Source organism: Capra hircus, chromosome 9, assembly GCF_001704415.2.
Source record: "Capra hircus breed San Clemente chromosome 9, ASM170441v1, whole genome shotgun sequence".
NCBI classification, from domain to species: domain Eukaryota; kingdom Metazoa; phylum Chordata; class Mammalia; order Artiodactyla; family Bovidae; genus Capra; species Capra hircus.
Window position 1 is genome coordinate 88,780,608 of NC_030816.1, and position 18,630 is coordinate 88,799,237.

The following is an 18,630-nucleotide window of genomic DNA, read 5'->3' on the forward strand; positions in this document are numbered from 1 at the left end:
GGGGTAAGGGTCTTTTAATTTCATGGCTGCAGTCACCATCTGCAGTGATTTTGGAGCCCAAAAAAATAAAGGCTGACACTGTTTCTACTGTTTCCCCATCTATTTCCCATGAAGTGATGGGACCAGAAGCCATGATCTTCGTTTTCTGAATGTTGAGCTTTAAACCAACTTTTTCACTCTTCTCTTTCACTTTCATCAAGAGGCTTTTTAGTTCCTCTTCACTTTCTGCCATAAGGGTGGTGTCATCTGCATATCTGAGGTTATTGATATTTCTCTCGGCAATCTTGATTCCAGCTTGTGTTTCTTCCAGTCCAGTGTTTCTCATGATGTACTCTGTATAGAAGTTAAATAAGCAGGGTGACAATATACAGCGTTGATGTACTCCTTTTCCTATTTGGAACCAGTCTGTTGTTCCATGTCCAGTTCTAACTGTTGCTTCCTGACCTGCATACAGATTTCTCAAGAGGCAGGTCAGGTGGTCTGGTATTCCCATCTCTGTCAGAATTTTCCACAGTTTATTGTGATCCACACAGTCAAAGGCTTTGGCATAGTCCATAAAGCAGAAATAGATGTTTTTCTGGAACTCTCTTGCTTTTTCCATGATCCAGCGGATGTTGGCGATTTGATCTCTGTTTCCTCTGCCTTTTCTAAAACCAGCTTGAACATCTGCAAGTTCATGGATCACGTATTGCTGAATCCTGGCTTGGAGAATTTTGAGCATCACTTTACTAGCATGTGAGATGAGTGCAATTGTGCAGTAGTTTGAGCATTCTTTGGCATTGCCTTTCTTTGGAATTGGAATGAAAACTGACCTTTTCCAGTCCTGTGGCCACTGCTGAGTTTTCCAAACTTGCTGGCATATTGAGTGCAGCACTTTCACAGCATCATCTTTCAGGATTTGAAACAGCTCAACTGGAATTCCATCACCTCCACTAGCTTTGTTCGTAGTGATGCTTTCTAAGGCCCGCTTGACTTCACATTCCAAGATGTCTGGCTCTAGATTAGTGATCACATCATCATGATTATCTCGGTCGTGAAGATCTTTTTTGTACAGTTCTTCTGTGTATTCTTGCCACCTCTTCTTAATATCTTCTGCTTCTGTTAGGTCCAGACCATTTCTGTCCTTTATTGAGCCCATCTTTGCATGAAATGTTCCCTTGGTATCTCTAATTTTCTTGAAGAGATCTCTAGTCTTTCCCATTCTGTTCTTTTCCTCTATTTCTTTGCATTGATCGCTGAAAAAGGCTTTCTTATCTCTTCTTGCTATTCTCTGGAACTCTGCATTCAGATACTTATATCTTTCCTTTTCTCCTTTGCTTTTCGCCTCTCTTCTTTTCACAGCTATTTGCAAGGCCTCCCCAGACAGCCATTTCGCTTTTTTTCATTTCTTTTCCATGGGTTAGTGAGCCGGCAGGCGGCTGCCTGCGCTTAGTGAGCCGGCGCACGGCCGCCTCCGCTGCGACACCCCGTGTCTGAGGTCAGAGCAGCGGCCAGGAGGAGCTACCCTGCATCCGAAGCCAGTGGCGGCCGGGAGGAGACACCCCGTCCGAGATCAGGGGCGGCCATAAGAAGCCACCTCGCGCCCGAGGCCAGGGGCGGTGACCTTGGTGTGTACTCAGTCGTGCCCAGTTCTGAGTCGTGACCCCAAAGACTGTCACCCAGCAGGCTCCTCTGTCCTTGGGATTTCCCAGGCAAGAATGCTGGAGTGGGTTGCCATTCCCTTCTCCAGGCGATCTCCTAACACGGATCAAACCCCAGTCTCCTGCATTCCTTGCACTGGCAGGCAGGTTCTTGACTGCTGAGCCACCAGGGAAGCCCATGGAGCTCCTTCCAAGGTCATCAGGTGATGCGTTTCGCCTTCCAGTTTGGTGATGAAAATAGTGATGAAAATGCCTGCTTACTGTTCTGCTTATTAAATCACCTACTTTATTCCTTCCCTAAAATCTCACATTTAAAAGGTGAAGTCCCCAAAACTTTTATTGTCCATCCTTACTGTCTTCAGTAGAATTTTATCTAATCTCAGTGAGATAGAAAACATAAGACCCCTAGAAAAATATGATGTGCTTGCTCTGATAAAGCATCTTTTAGGTGGAAATACTTATATTTGGCCTATTTATACTAAAGTGTGAGATCGTCCCCTTTTTTCCTTAGTTTAAAAAGATCAGAAAATAGATGAACACAGTTCAGTTCAGTTCAGTCGCTCAGTCGTGTCTGACTCTTTGGCCCCCCTGTCCATCACCAACTCCCGGAGTTCACTCAGACTCATGTCCATCGAGGCAGTGATGCCATCCAGCCATCTCATCCTCTGTCGTCCCCTTCTCCTCCTGCCCCCAATCCTCCCAGCATCAGAGTGTTTTCCAATGAGTCAACTCTTGGCATGAGATGGCCAAAGTACTGGAGTTTCAGCTTCAGCATCATTCCTTCCAAAGAAATCCCAGGGATGATCTCCTTCAGAATGGATTGATTGGATCTCCTTGCAGTCCAAGGGACTCTCAAGAGTCTTCTCCAACACCACAGTTCAAAAGCATCAATGCTGTAAAATGATACGCCTCTATGCTTCTATTTAACAAAAAGAGTCTGTCTATCTCGTTTTTTAAATTTTTCCTTTTGAAGTATAGTAACTTGAGTTTTGTGTGTACAAAACGATGAAATAAACTACCTCTACTAATGGGGAGAAAGCTTTCCAAGGATATGTGAGGCTGAACCATGTGAAATTGCCAAAGTCTGACTCTGTTTAACCTGAAAAGGGCAATTTCACAGGTTTTAACCTGTACCTGGGTTTAAGAAATTTTACTTAGAATGTAATACTGGAGATCCGGACTTTCTTGCTTCTCATGCCCTGTGAGTCAAACTCAGTTTCCAAAAAAAATGCTGCGTAAGATGCCCTGAAGGCATAACCCACTGGAAACGCCGACGGGGTCTAGGCTCGGAGTCAGCCAGCCTGGGCTAGGGTCCTGACGCCGCTGTTCCGTAGCTGTGATGTTGGGGGCGATTCAACCTCCACTCCCTTTTCACAATGCCATGTGAAAATCAAGGGGATCGTGGTTCCTATCTTGCAGGGTTGTTATGAGGACGAAATAAAAATAATATATCTCCTGACCCTCTTTATTCAGGGGTTCTATATTGCAAATTCACCCACTGGCCAAAGTTTGTTTGTAACCCAAAGTTAATACTTGCATGCATGTTCTCAGTGAGTGGGGGCAGGTGCAGAGGCGTGAAAAGCTGGTCGCCCCGCTCTCCAGTTGGGCTGCGGTGGAGCCAGACTGTGCTGTGTCTCCTTGTTTCTGCTCATTCTGCAAACAAGCGACACTTTCACGGTCTGCTTACTGCCACATTTTTCACATATTTGCGCCTTTTGTCGGTGATCTCACTGTTTAAAACAGGCCCCAAGCCTTGTGCTGAAGTGCTGCCTTGCACCCTAAGCGCAAGAAAGCTTATGGAGGGGAATGTGTCTTCGAGAAGCGTTCAGGCTGTTATACACTGATGGCTGTGAGTTCCACGTGAATGAGTCAATAATGCGTGCTGAGAAGCTTTTAAACAGAAGCACATCAGGCGAGGCTGTAGGCTGATCATTTGAGGAAAGTGCTCTCACAAGCTCACAGGAACCTGATCTATGTCTCTCCTAGGAGCAGTGTTTGTGGCAACTTTGTCAAACATAACGTGCAGATAACAAGAACCGACTAGGTGTAGACAGCAAGTGCTGAGTCAGCGCTGGGTTCCGCGATTATGATCAGTACTGCTGTTTCATCATGCGCAATTCCAGCTCTGGTTCCCTGTCTCCCATCCCACCTGTGGAAGGAAAATTTAAACGGAGTTGGTATTGCTCAACAAGCTCTGTGACATGGAGCCGGGACACCGCAGAGGAAGATGACTCGCTTGCCTCCGCCTGGAGGAGGGCCTGACCTCTTGACCTGATGAAGTTGTCCAGAACACCTGCTGGAAAGGCAAGATGTCAGACCTGCAGGCAGAAGGTGGCCGGGCTTAGTCGTGTCCGACTCTTTGCCACCCCGCGGACTGGAACCCACCCGGGCTCCTCTGTCCATGGAACTCTCCAGGCAGGAATACTGGAGTGGGTTGCCAGTTCCTCCTCCAGGGAATCGTCCCGACTCGGGGATCAAACTCGCGTCTCCTGTGGCTCCCACATTGGCAGGCGGGTGCTTTACCACTGCGCCCCCTGGGAAGCCCCAAGATACCAGGACATTTACCCTAAAATGACTTGGGGCCATCTATCTGCTTATTGGACGCCGGCCCAAAAACATGATTTTAGGACAAATGTTTATCCTAAAGGACAATGGAGTCCTTAAGGACAGATCTTTTCTGACTCGGCATCCGTCAGTCACAGTCCTCTCCAGGCAACTTCTCGTTATCTTCCTGCCTCGTTTTCTTCTTTCTTTTCCTTTTTTTCCCTGGCTTTGTGTCTTTAGAAGCCCCTGATCCTTTCTCCTTTGGGGTTACCCTGAATCTGTGTCTCCAAATTGCCCTTCTTAAGGCCCCAGATAAACTGTCCCTGTCTGCAGACTCCTGTGTGACATGTTTTGGTAGACACATCCTGGTGAACAGTCTGTAAGGAAACCAACCTCTTGCCCATAATCCTAGAACAAAAGCCAGGAGCTGCCTACTTCCTTCCTCTTCCTGCCTCTCAGACACAGCTTTCCAGAGCTAATGGCCTTTTCACACACAAGGCAGGGGGACAAGAAGGTTCCAAGAGGGGAGACGCAAAGCTTGAGAGTCTTTTCTGGGCCCCGGGATGAGAGTCCCCACTTTCCTCTAGTCCTACTGGGGGGCCGGTGGAGGGGTCTCCACACCTGCCGTCCGTCCCTCCTCCCTCCATCCCTTCACCTGACCACAGGGGAGCAGGAGTGTCAAAGGCAAACATAGGTCCCAGGGGCAGAGCCCCCAGTCAGGGAGAAGGAGGTCCCCATCGGGGAACACGTGGTCCCTTCTGCAGACAAGCCCGGGCCCAGAGCAGCCCTCAGAGGCCTCTCCACCCCACCTCAGGACCCCTCCCCGCAAGAAGTCCATGCACAAACCACCACCCCTCCACCAGCTGACGGTAGTGACAGGGGCTGGCCTCCCAGAGGGGCCTGGGGAGAGGGATGTGGGAACCCAACCCCATGGCAACATTTAAGCATCTTGAAACAAAGATAATATAAAGCATTTCAAGTTTGCTATTCTCATTTCTTAGATTTCATACAGTACTCGGTAGAAAGTTGGATCAGACACTCTCCAGTAATAATTCAGCTGGGAAATTACACTCAAACCTGAGTCCCTGTGCAGCTAGAAGTACCTTAGAAAGAGTGCAGAACTCGGGAGAGAGCTGATAACAGTTCACCACTGGCCACTTACTCTGTCTTATCAGCTCGTCTTAATTGCTCTTCTGGACATGACAGAAAACCTTGGTACAAAATGTAACACCGAGCTTTCCCTGCATGAGTACCGAGGCCCCAGATGCCTCTGAGTGAATAAAGTCCGTTTCCCGTTAAGGCTGTGAGGCTACTTCCAAGCAGAGGGTCAGGACCAGCTGTCAAGGTGTGGGTGGAAGAGAAGGAATTGGGGACAGTTCAGTTCAGTTCAGTTCAGCCGCTCAGTCATGTCCAAATCTTTGCGACCCCATGGACTACAGCATGCCAGGCCTCCCTGTCCACCACCAACTCCCGGAGCTTGCTCAAACTTATGTCCATCGAGTCAGTGATGCCATCCAGCCATCTCATCCTCTGTCGTCCCCTTCTCCTCCCGCCCCCAATCCCTCCCAGCATCAGGGTCTTTTCCAAGGAGTCAGTTCACATGAGGTGGCCAAATTATTGGAGTTTTAGCTTCAGCATCAGTCCTTCCAATGAGTATTCAGGGCTGATCTCCTTCAGAATGGACTGGTTGGATCTCCTTGCAGTCCAAGGGACTCTCAAGAGTCTTCTCCAACACCACAGTTCAAAAGCATCAATTCTTCGGTGCTCAGCTTTCTTCACAGTCCAACTCTCACATCCATACATGACCACAGGAAAACCACAGCCTTGACTAGACGGACCTTTGTTGGCAAAGTAATGTCTCTGCTTTTCAGTATGCTGTCTAGGTTGGTCATAACTTTTCTTCCAAGGAGCAAGTGTCTTTGAATTTGATGGCTGCAGTCACCATCTGCAGTGATTTTGGAGCCCAAGAAAATAAAGTCTGTCACTGTTTCGCCTAGAAAGATGGACTTCCCAGATGGTGGTGGTGGTTAAAAAAAAAAAAAAAAAAACAAAACCCTGCCTGCTAGTGCAGGAAACATAAGAGATGAGAGTTCAGTCCTTGGGTCGGGAAGATCCCCTGGAGGAGAGCATGGCAACCCACTCTGGTATTCCTGCCTGGAGAATCCCGTGGACAGGCGGGCTACAGTCCATAGGGTTGCGAAGAGTCAGACACAACTGAGTGACTAACCCCTCTACAGCGTGTACTAAACCAACTTAGCACACACACACGCATGCACACCTCAAAGGATGTGGGTGAAACGAGCAGAGAAGAGGTTAGCCTTTAGGGAAACAGCCTTAGCTCTGAGGCTGCCTGTGGCCCCGGAGAGACCCCAACTCCTTTGTGCCATCCCTGACGACACCCCTGCAAACAGATGCTCTGAGGGTCCCACTGCAACGGGAGCTTGGCGCCATTCCCACTCTCTCTCCTGAGTCAGCAGGGACCCTGAGATGATCGCCAGACCACCCCCCCCAGGGCAGGCAGATGTGGGGGCCAGTAAACCACACGTGAGAACACTACCGTCCCGGGAGACACACGGCACAGAAGTGGCCAGTGTCAGCTCCAGCTGATCTGCCTAGACGGGTCCCGCTCCGGCGGTTGTCCGCACGTGGCATGGAGGTCGTTTTAAGCCTGCTCGTCTCACTCCTCTGCTGAAGAGCCTCCAACAACTCCCCTCCGTCCTCAGAGTAACAAAAGACCGGATAAACTGGGTAACTCGCGGAGCTGGTCATGACCCAGCCCAGCTCTTCTCTGCAGCCCTGCACATCACCACAACTGCCTTTCCGTGCGCACACACAGACCCTGCAGCTCCCACACACACCCTGCAGCTCCCGCACACACCCTGCAGCTCCCACACACACCCTGCAGCTCCCGCACACACCCTGCAGCTCCCACACACACCCTGCAGCTCCCACACACACCCTGCAGCTCCCACACACACCCTGTAGCTCCCACACACACCCTGCAGCTCCCACACACACCCTGTAGCTCCCACACACACCCTGCAGCTCCCACACACACCCTGCAGCTCCCACACACACCCTGCAGCTCCCGCACACACCCTGCAGCTCCCACACACACCCTGTAGCTCCCACACACACCCTGCAGCTCCCACACACACCCTGCAGCTCCCACACACACCCTGCAGCTCCCACACACACCCTGCAGCTCCCGCACACACCCTGTAGCTCCCGCACACACCCTGTAGCTCCCACACACACCCTGCAGCACCTGCACAGACCGCAGCTCAGCCAGCTCTCCTTGCTCAGCCTGCAGAAGCCACAGGCCCACCGACAGGCCTTTCTGCCCTGTTCTCATTGCCCGAAATCTTGCTCCCGTGTGCCCCACCCGCCCCGAGCTCCTCCAGACTGCCTTTCTTGGCCAGCTCCCTCGATCTCCTCGGCCTCCTCCTCTGGGCAGCCCTCCCGGACCTCCTACAACGTGAGCAGGGTCCCCTGCCTGGAGCTCTCCACGCTGCTGTGTCCGTCCCTAAGCAGGGTCACAGTCTCTCCCTGGCTTTGCCTGGCCGAGGGCAGCCTTGTGTCCAGACCCCACCCTGTGATAGATGCTCAGAGGATATTTTCAGAATGAATAAATGAGTAACAATTATTGTTCAGTCACTAAATTGTGTCTGACTCTTTGCAACCCCATGGACTGCAGCACGCAGGCCTCCCTGTCCATCACCAACTCCCGGAGTTTACTCAAACTCACGTCCGTTGAGTAGGTGAGGCCATCCAACAATCTCATCCTCTGTAGTCCCCTTCTCCTCCCACCTTCAGTCTTTCCCAGCATCAGGGTCTTTTCCAATCCATCAGCACTTCGCATCTGTATTGGAGCTTCAGCTTCAGGCTGAAGTCAGTCCTTCCAATGACTATTCAGGGTTGATTTTCTTTAGGATGGACTGGTTTGATCTCCTTGCTGTCCCAGGGACTGTCATAAGTAACAATAACTGCTGCTAAGTCACTTCAGTCGTGTCCGACTCTGTGCCACCCCATAGACAACAGCCCACCAGGCTGCCCCATCCCTGGGATTCTCTAGGCAGGAACATTGGAGTGGGTTGCCATTTCCTTCTCCAATGCATGAAAGTGAAAAGTGAAAGTGAAGTCGCTCAGTCGTGTTCGACTCTGGACTGCAGCGTATCAGGCTCCTCCGCCCATGGGATTTTCCAGGCAAGAGTACTGGAGTGGGGTGCCATTGCCTTCTCCGGTAACAATAACTAGAGCACATTTGAAGAGTCTGAGACATAAGCTGCCTCCATCTGCCACCTGAAGTTAGTTGTGGGGAGAAAGCTAGTCTAGCTGCCAGCCTATGAACAGTGCAGAGCCCATCCTGTGTGTAGCTCCCCCCTCGGAGGGCTGGTGAGATATAGAAAGATAAGCTGGGTATTTAAACGGCTGACATGAGCCAGGCCTTTCCTCCACCCGGGTGCCCACCAGCCCTCCCTCCACGGCTGAGAAGGTCTGGAACCATGTGCCAGCTAAGTGGTGTCCAGTGGTGCCCAGCATGCCCTGCCCCAGGGTCCCTGCCCCGGCGCTGAGCCACGTGAGCCCCCGAGTGAGAAGTGGAAGGGTGTGTTCCCCAGGGGTCTGCTCTGTTGGAAACTATCCCGCTTCTCCGTTTTACTCACATGTGGTTTTCCAAAGAAGGACACAAAGGTGATTCTTTTTCTGATTATCTGGTGGGCAGTATGCCTTTGCCAGGAGAAGGTTTTACACCTCCAACCGCTTGACGAGTGAAAATGCCGTCCCTGAATCCTGTCTCCCAAGAGCAGAGAGGGCCTGGCCCGTAAGAACGGGCCTCTGCTCTTCCTCCACCTTCTGGCGACAGGTGGTGTGGTCAGCATCACACCGCTGCCGCTGTGGATTCAACACTGCTGTGAATGGGGCTTCCAGGCACCCTATTCATGTCCGTCTGAGACCTGCAAGAAACCCCTTTGCTGGCCTCTGAACACAAGCGGACCTCTCACGGCTTCGAATTAATCGGGATATGCAGAAAGGGGCCGTCAGCCTGGGGACTGTGGAAAGGTGGGCACTACTGTGGAGCCACCTGCACGGTGAGTGTCGGGAGCCAAGCCCAGGCCGGCCGTGGCCGTGTCCAGCCGTAGGAGGGGTGTGTGGCTGCAGCTGCTGTGTCCAGAAGGGTTTCCTGACCACAGTGGGGTCAAAGAGTGATGTTGGACCCACACTCCCGCTCCTTGAAGCTGGCTTGGCTGAAGCAGAGGAAGGCAGCTTGCAGACAGGTCGGGGCACCGCTTATACCGATGTTGGGTCTGTGTTTGAGCCCTGTCATTTCAAATGACCTGGTCACTTTGTGTTTGTCTCCGCCTCCTTCATCTTCACAGAAAACTGGGACTTATAACAGTGCTGACCCGATAGGGGATGTTGGGAAGATTAAATGAGATTCTGCAAATAGAGACCTAAGACTGCGCCTGCTACATGTTGAGTGCTTGCTCCATGACTGACGGATGTTCAGTTCAGTCCAGTCCAGTCGCTCAGTCGTGTCCGACTCTGCGACCCCATGAATCACAGCACACCAGGCCTCCTTTTCCGCCACCAACTCCCGGAGTTCACTCAAACTCATGTCCATCGAGTCGGTGATGTCATCCAGCCATCTCATCCTCTGTCGTCCCCTTCTCCTCCTGCCCTCAATCCCTCCCAGCATCAGGGTCTTTTCCAATGAATCAACTCTTTGCATGAGGTGGCCAAAGTACTGGAGTTTCAGCTTCAGCATCAGTCCTTCCAATGAACACCCAGGACTGATTTCCTTTAGGATGGACTGGTTGGATCTCCTTGCAGTCCAAGGGACTCTCAAGAGTCTTCTTCACCACCACAGTTCAAAAGCATCAATACTTCGGCGCTCAGCTTTCTTTGCAGTCCAACTCTCTCATCCATACATGACCACTGGAAAAATCATAGCCTTGACTAGACGGACCTTTGTTGGCAAAGTAATGTCTCTGCTTTTCAACATGTTATCTAGGTTGGTTATAACTTTCTTTCCAAGGAGTAAGCGTCTTTTAATTTCATGGCTGCAATCACCATCTGCAGTGATTTTGGAGCCCAGAAAAATAAAGTCTGACACTGTTTCCACTGTTTCCCCATCTATTTGCCATGAAGTGATGGGACCAGATGCCATGATCTTAGTTTTCTGAATGCTGAGCTCGAAGCCAACTTTTTCACTCTTCTCTTTCACTTTCATTAAGAGGCTTTTTAGTTCCTCTTCACTTTCTGCTATTTGCATCATTTATTTAGATAAACCAATGGTTGTTTCTCAGCCTGGTCCCTTAGTTGCTGTGAACTTGTTCAGGTTTTCTGCTGTTTATTTTAAAATTCTTCATGTTTCTACATAGAAATAATATTATTTCATGCACTTCTGGTTGGTTGCAGCTTTGGAAGTTCTATTCCCTGGATAAGAACATGAGTTTCAAATTTGTGTTCAGATGGGTCTTCCCAGGTGGTGCTAATGCTAAAGGACCCCCCGACTGATGCAGGAGATATAGGAGACATGGGTTTGATCCCCTGGTTCAGGAAGATCCCCTGGAGGAGGGCACGGCAACCCACTGCAGCCTTCTTGCCTGGGAAATTCCATGGGCAGAGGAACCTGGCAGGCTAGGTGCGCCCAGAGTCGGACACGACTGAAGTGACTTAGCACGCACACAGTCAAAGGGCAAAAGGAAAGAACTGCTTCATGCTGCTACAAAGGATATTAGCCCCCAGATGCGCGAGCTGGGGTCTCTCTGGGCAGCCAGCACTCTTTCCTGGCACTCCACGCCCCAAGCGGACGGAGCTGCAGGATGTCTTCACTCCAGAATAACGCACACGTGAACTTCAGAAAGTAGATTGGACCTCCATCGTGAGCCTCGCCTGTTTGTCTTCATATCCTCACAATTGCGAATGCATTCCAATTCTCCACCTCAGCATTCGAATCTCACGAGGCCACAAGATGGCGTAATTTTGCCACAAAAGAGCCTCAAGTCTGGGGCAAGCCTCGGAGGGCCAAGCCGCTCTGGGCTATCCCTGCTTCTGGGAGAGTCAGGTGTGTGGGAGCTCCAGGCTCTCCCTTGGGGAGAGAATCCTTCCAGCCCAGCCTGGTGACTCTGCCACTAGGGGATCACGACTTAAATCAGGAGGAGCACCGTCCTCCCTGCAGACAGACCGATGGCGTAGGGGAGCTCAGTGATTTGTATGTTTCATTGAAAACCCCAAATATTGAACTGGCTGCTAAAACTGACAGACGGACAAATTCCCTTTCCCCTCCTCCCTCTCATCGCTCCCATGCCCCCCCCCCCCTTTATTCAGGAGCCTCCCCTTTACTTCTTTTGGCCTTGACCTTGCAGCTCTGCCTGGGGACCAGCCCACAGGTGCCAGTGTAAACGGAAGAAAGCACAGAGTCCTCCTGGGAAGGCAGGTGTGTGCCCCGGGCTTTCCGGAAGGACTTGTCCGGTTGCGTTGTGTCCACAGAATGAAGTTTCTCTCCTCTGACTGTTGTGTGTCATCTGAGTTCCGGTTAGGCAGACTCTAGCTGCAAGTAGATGCCTGTACATCCTGCCTGTAGAACTTGAGCTGAGATCAGGTAAGACAGATGTGTTATCTGCTGTGACTCCCGGCATTTAACACGTCAGAACTTGTCGTCTTACACTTAAGGTTGCCGGGGTGGGGGGTGAGGGGGGGAGGAGGGGAGAAAGGATAGAGAATGAGTTTGGGATCGACATGTACACATTGCTGGGGTCTCTCTTGGTACTCCAAGAAAGTGTTCATCGCTCAGTTGTGTCCGACCCCATGGGCTGTAGCCCACCAGGCTCCTCTGGCCACAGGATTCTCCAGGCAAGAATACTGGAGAGGAGTAGCCTTTCCCTTCTCCAGGGAATCTTCCCAACCCAGGGATCGAACCCAGGTCTCCCGTATTGCAGGCAGATTCTTTACCATCTGAGCCACCGTACTGTTTGTACAACGGATACCCAACCAGAGCCTGCTGCACGGCACGGGGAGCTCTGCTCAATGCATGTGGCCGTCTGGACTGGAGGGGCTGGGGGAGAGTGGACGCGTGTCTATGTGTGGCTGAGTGGCTGTGCTCTCCACCTGCACCTACCATAACACTGTCAGCTACACCCCAATATAAATGAAAAGCTAAAGAAAAAAAAGAACTTGTTGTCTTAGGCGAGCGCTCCACAATTACTGGAATGGAGATTGACCAGTTGCTTGGTGCTTGGGTGGAGGGTGCTGGTCCTGAAGACCTGGGTTCAAACCCCGAGCCCCCTGGCTATATGGTTGATCTCAGACAAGCTATTTAACCCCTTTGTGTCCAGTCTCTATCCATGGAAGAGGGAGCACAGTGGTATGCAGGAGCATCTTAAGTGCTTCCTACACGCTTGTGATCATGTCCCAATTTTTATAGTAGCTCATCTTTGTCCTTTATGATGTCTCCTTTCAAAATAACTTTAAAATGTTGCAAACACAGAAGATTTTGCTCATCAGTTCAGTTCAGCCACTTAGTCGTGTTCAACTCTTTGCGACCCCATGAATTGCAGCACGCCTCCCTGTCCACCACCAACTCCCGGAGTTCACTCAAACTCATGTCCATCGAGTCTGTGATGCCATCCAGCCATCTCATCCTCTGTCGTCCCCTTCTCCTCCTGCCCCCAATCCCTCCCAGCATCAGAGTCTTTTCCAAGGAGTCAACTCTTTGCATGAGGTGGCCAAAGTACTGGAGTTTCAGCTTTAGCATCATTCCTTCCAAAGAAATCTCAGGGCTCATCTCCTTTAGGATGGACTGGTTGGATCACCTTGCAGTCCAAGGGACTCTCAAGAGTCTTCTTCAACACCACAGTTCAAAAGCGACCATTCTTCGGCGCTCAGCTTTCTTCACAGTCCAACTCTCACATCCATACATGACCACTGGAAAAATCATAGCCTTGACTAGACGGACCTTTGTTGGTGAAGTAATGTCTCTGCTTTTGAATATGCTATCTAGGTTGCTCATAACTTTTCTTCCAAGGAGTAAGCGTCTTTTAATTTCATGGCTGCAGTCACCATCTGCAGTGATTTTGGAGCCCAGAAAAATAAAGTCTGACACCGTTTCCACTGTTTCCCCATCTATTTCCCATGAAGTGATGGGACCAGATGCCATGATCTTCGTTTTCTGAATGTTGAGCTTTAAGCCAACTTTTTCACTCTCCTCTTTCACTTTCATTAAGAGGCTTTTTAGTTCCTCTTCACTTTCTGCCATAAGGGTGGTGTCATCTGCATATCTGAGGTTATTGAGATTTCTCCGGGCAGTCTTGATTCCAGCTTGTGCTTCTTCCAGTCCAACGTTTCTCATGATGTACTCTGCATATAAGTTAAATAAGCAGGGTGACAATATACAGCCTTGATGTACTCCTTTTCCTATTTGGAACCAGTCTGTTGTTCCATGTCCAGTTCTAACTGTTGCTTCCTGACCTGCATATAGGTTTCTCAAGAGGCAGGTCAGGTGGTCTGGTATTCCCATCTCTTTCAGAATTTTCCACAGTTTATTGTGATCCGCACAGTCAAAGGCTTTGGCATAGTCAGTAAAGCAGAAGTAGATGTTTTTCTGGAACTCTCTCTCTTGCTTTTTGCATGATCCAGTGGATGTTGGCAATTTGATCTCTGGTTCCTCTGCCTTTTCTAAAACCAGCTTGAACATTTGGAAGTTCCCCCGGTCGGTAGGTGCCCAATATGCTACTGGAGATCAGTGGAGAAATAACTCCAGAAAGAACGCAGGGATGGAGCCAAAGCAAAAACAAGACCCAGTTGTGAATGTGACTGGTGATAGAAGCAAAGTCCGACGCTGTAAAGAGCAATATTGCATAGGAACCTGGAATGTCAGGTCCATGAATCAAGGCAAATTGGAAGTGGTCAAACAAGAGATGGCAAGGGTGAAGGCCAACATTGTAGGAATCAGCGAACTAAAATGGACTGGAATGGGTGAATTTAACTCAGATGACCATTATATCTACTACTGTGGGCAGGAATCCCTTAGAAGAAATGGAGTAGCCATCATGGTCAACAAAAATCAGAAATGCAGTACTTGGATGCAATCTCAAAAACAACAGAATGATCTCTGTTCGTTTCCAAGGCAAACCATTCAATATCACAGTAATCCAAGTCTATGCCCCAACCAGTAACGCTGAAGAAGCTGAAGCTGAAGCTGAAAGGTTCTATGAAGACCTACAAGACCTTTTAGAACTAACACCCCCAAAATATGTCTTTTTCATTATAGGGGACTGGAATGCAAAAGTAGGAAGGAAGGAAGTCTGGATTTTGCTCATATCCTTCACCTAATTTCTCCCACTCTTAACATATTACATCACCAGACCACAGTGATCAAAATCAGGAAATTCATGTGGATGCAAATTGAGTTAATTAAGCTGGAAATTTCATTCATATCTCTCCAACTGTCTCACTAACACACTCCTTTGAGTCAGGAGCCAGTCCCACTGTGACCAGCAGCCCCAGCCCCGGGGGGTAGGGTGCGGGGGTGTCTGCGGGCCTCCTGCGTCTTTCACAACCTGAGCACGTGGGAGATCTCTGGCAAGCGATTCCATGGAATGTCTTTCGCTTTGGGATAATCTGATATTTCCTCATAGTTACATTGAGCTGATGTTTTTGAGGCAAGAATCCCGCAGAATTCTCTGCATCCTATTGAGAACCACAGGGTGTCTAGAGTCTTCCTCTGTAACCAGGGGTTTCAAATCTGGTGGATTCCACCTATGGAGGTTGAAGGAAAACAATAAAAAGAATTTTTTTTTTTCCTGGAAAGTTGCAAAAAGCAAACCTTGAGTTTCTACTGCCAACACAATTTACATAGTGTTTACATTATACTTACAACTATTTACATAACATTGACATCTTATGAGGGGGTCTTGGAACCAATTAGAACCGATCAGAACGATTGTTCTGTTAATGTTGATGATTCGGGTGCTGTCCGTGGGGTTTCCTCACTGTAGAGTCACTGCTTTCCTTCGTCACTGGTACACACCTGTGGGCTTCCCTGGTGGCTCAGACAGTGAAAAGAATCTGCCTGCAATGCAGGAGACCCAGGTTCTCTCCGTTGGTCGGGAAGATCCTCTGGATTCCCTGGGCCAGTAAGATCCCCCGCAGAAGGGAATGGCGACCCACTCCAGTATTCTGGCCTGGAGAATTCCGTGGACAGAGGAGCCTGGTGGGCTATGGGGTCAAAAGAGTCTGACACAACTGAGTGACTAACACTCAGAGGAAATGTACTGAGACTCAACTATGATTTCCCATCGTGCTGACACCTGCCGTGTTAGCAACAGCAGGTGGTTCTGGCTTACAGACATAGTTACTGTGGCGTCAGCCTAAGGGCAACTGTCTCTTCCCATCATTTGTGTGTGTCTTTGTGATTCTGTTATGAGGAAGAACTGTCCCTCTCCGCTGTCTGCCTGCATGTGTGTGGATTCCGTCACTCATTCATCCCTCATTGATGCGGCTGTGGGCTGACGGGTATTGATTTCATGCTCCAGCTTAGTAATCACTGTCACTGTTTATTTTGTTGCTCAGATTGTCCCATATTTCGCCTGCGGGGCTCCTGTGTTCTGCCCACGTTCCCACATCGTTTTTGGAGCACTTGCTTAACTTCTGACACCATAGCATGCTCCAGGCTCATGGTGTGTTTTCCCAACCCCACGCCGAGCCAACTGTTTTCCAAGGAGACTCATACTCAGAAACAAATATCTGGCCTCCAGGTGCGCCCACTGTCCCGGGGGTGTTCTTGCCTCTAGGCCACCCAAGCGGACAGAGCTGGGGCGATACGTGGACCCTGTGAGTTGATTCCCTCAGCTCCCATCATCCCCTCCTCCTCTTTGCTTAAATCATAACGTCTTTTCCTGAGGGTGAGAAGCCTGGTTTTCATCCCCGTCTTGTGTTTGCATAGTTGCTCAATCCTAGACTAACCGCACTGCAGTTCGGAGCGTTGCCCTAACCCTTGCGGGAAACACAGTTCTGAACAACAGCAAAATGTTTGAGCATGGATCACTCTGTTCTGAGCTACACTGTGTGGTCAGTAAACCGTTTTCCAAACACATCAGGTTAGTGATCGGTTCATTTGGAACCGTTGTGTCCCAGCCGGGTGCCCCACATCCTGGCTGATTCTAAGTGCTATTCTGGGGAAGTCTTTCCAGACACACAGCGGTGTCTTGCTCCCCTCCCCCTCAACCCCCACCCCCACCCTTCCCGCACTGCTGCCTAATCTCCTGTCTGGTTTATTCATCTGCATTTCCTTTGCACAAAGAGCAGATGTGTTGCTTCCCCCATCTCCCTTCTCTCTTACAGGAGGACAGGATACCAAATAAGCCTGTATTTCACTTTTTTCACTTAGCAGTATATCCTGGAATATCCACATCAGTTCTTAGAAGTCCTTATTTTTTTAACAGCTGAATAATGTTGCTTTGTGTTCAACAGTTTTCTCAGTGACTACTTAGGTTCTTCCTACATTGTTTCAACAACAAATAATGCTACAATGAATAACAATACATATTCATATACTCACACATATACACACATACATGTACACATACATACACATCTTGATTACACGTACACATATGTACATCTGGTGGCTCAGCCATAAAGAATGTGCCTGCCAGTGTGGAAGACTTCAGAGATGCAGGTTCGATCCCTGGGTGGGGAAGATCCCTTGAAGAAGGAAATGGCAACCCACTCCAGTACTCTTGCCTGGAGAATCCCACAGACAGAGGAGCCTGGTGGGCTGCAGTCCATGGGGTCACAAAGAGTCAGACACAACTGAGCAGTGAGCACCCAGCCACACCTACACATAAGCACGTGCATACAGATGTATACCTGGAGTTATGAGTTAGCTGCTACTGTATCGCAAGTTACTTCCAAATGTAGTATCTTAAAACAGCAGCTGTTTATCACTTTACAGAATCTGGGGATCAGGAATCCACGCACAACTCAGCCGGTCACCTGGCTCTGGGTCGAGGTACCAGCAGGCTGTGGTCTCACCCAAGGGAGGACCCTCGTGCAAGCTCGCCCGGGCGGCTGTGTGTGGGATGCGAGCCCTCTGCAGTGCTGGGCTGAGAGCCTCACTTCCTGCCTGGCCGGAGGCTACCCTGAATTCCTGGGTTGTCTGCAGTGGCTCACTGCTTCAAGTCTGTCTTCCATCTACGTGAGCGAGCAAGACAGAGCAAGACCTAAGACACAGCCTTTTTGCAACCTAGTCTCAAATGTTGCCTCCATTCCTTTCATCGCATTCTGTTAATGAGAGGTGCGTCACTCCCTCTAACTCAGATGGTAAAGAATCTGCCTGCAGTGTGGGAGACCCGGGTTTGATCCCTGGATTGGGAAGATCCCCTGGAGGGAGGGGATGGCAATTCACTCCAGTATTCTTGCCTGGAGAATCCCATGGCCAGAGGAGCCTGGAGGGGTATAGTCCAGGGGGTCGCCAAGAGTCGGACATGACTGAGCGACTGGCACTGTCTCCAGGTCCAGGTAATACTCACGGAAGGAAGGAGCGCGGAGCACAAGCCCCAGGCCGCAGGGCGCCTGGGGACCGTCAAGAACCTGCCTGCTGCGGAGTCTATCTTCAGGGCACATTCTCAGAAGAGAACTGCTGGGTCAGAGTGTGTGTGTGTGCCGGCAGGTGGATCACACAGATGTGCCTCCCCACCAGTCACATGTAAGAGTGTGTTTGCCCACAGCCTGGACAGTGGGGTGTACCACCGGACATTTCTATTTTTACCAACCTGACAGGTGAAAAAAATAGTATTTCAATGAAAAAACATGCTCACAATCATTCATAATGAAATCAAAACAAAACAACATTGAAACACTGGTGTTTTCCTGCTGTATTTCCATATCATATGTAAAGAGACTTTTTACTTCTTTGCTGATTCTTACACCTGCAATTGAATACTTTTCATCTAATTGCACTGCTGAGCATATTCTGTGTGGACTAGTTGAGAAAATGCGGGGCATACCTTACTTTGACCTTCCCGGTGGCTCAGATGGTAAAGAGTCCCCTGCAGCGCTGGAGACCGGCATGGCTACCCACTCCAGTATTCTTGCCTGGAGAACCCCAGAGATAGGGGGGCCTAGCGGGCTACGGTCCATGGGGTCGAAAAAAGTCAGATACTACTGAGCAGCTAACACACTTTTACCTTGTTCTCTATGTTAGTAAAAATCCCTCTGATGCTTCTTCATTAAGTAAGATGCTGGCTTCAGGACCAAAGACTATCTACATTATCATCATTATTATACTAAGAAAGTATCTTAAGTAAGTAATTTTTATCAGGAATGGTTCTGAGTTTTGTCCAAGACTTTTACCGCTTCTGTGGAGATAATTATAAGATGTCTTCCTGGATCTGTAAAAATGTGTATAATATTGATGGATTTTCAGATATTGAATCAACTT

The 18,630-nt window shown here is 49.6% G+C and overlaps 1 long non-coding RNA gene across 1 annotated transcript; it reads left to right on the forward strand.

Moving 5' to 3' along the window:
• On the forward strand, positions 11,522-18,267 carry LOC106502493. Its single transcript, XR_001296116.2, has 3 exons — positions 11,522-11,790; positions 17,143-17,484; positions 17,703-18,267. It is a non-coding gene; the product is annotated as an uncharacterized LOC106502493 (long non-coding RNA).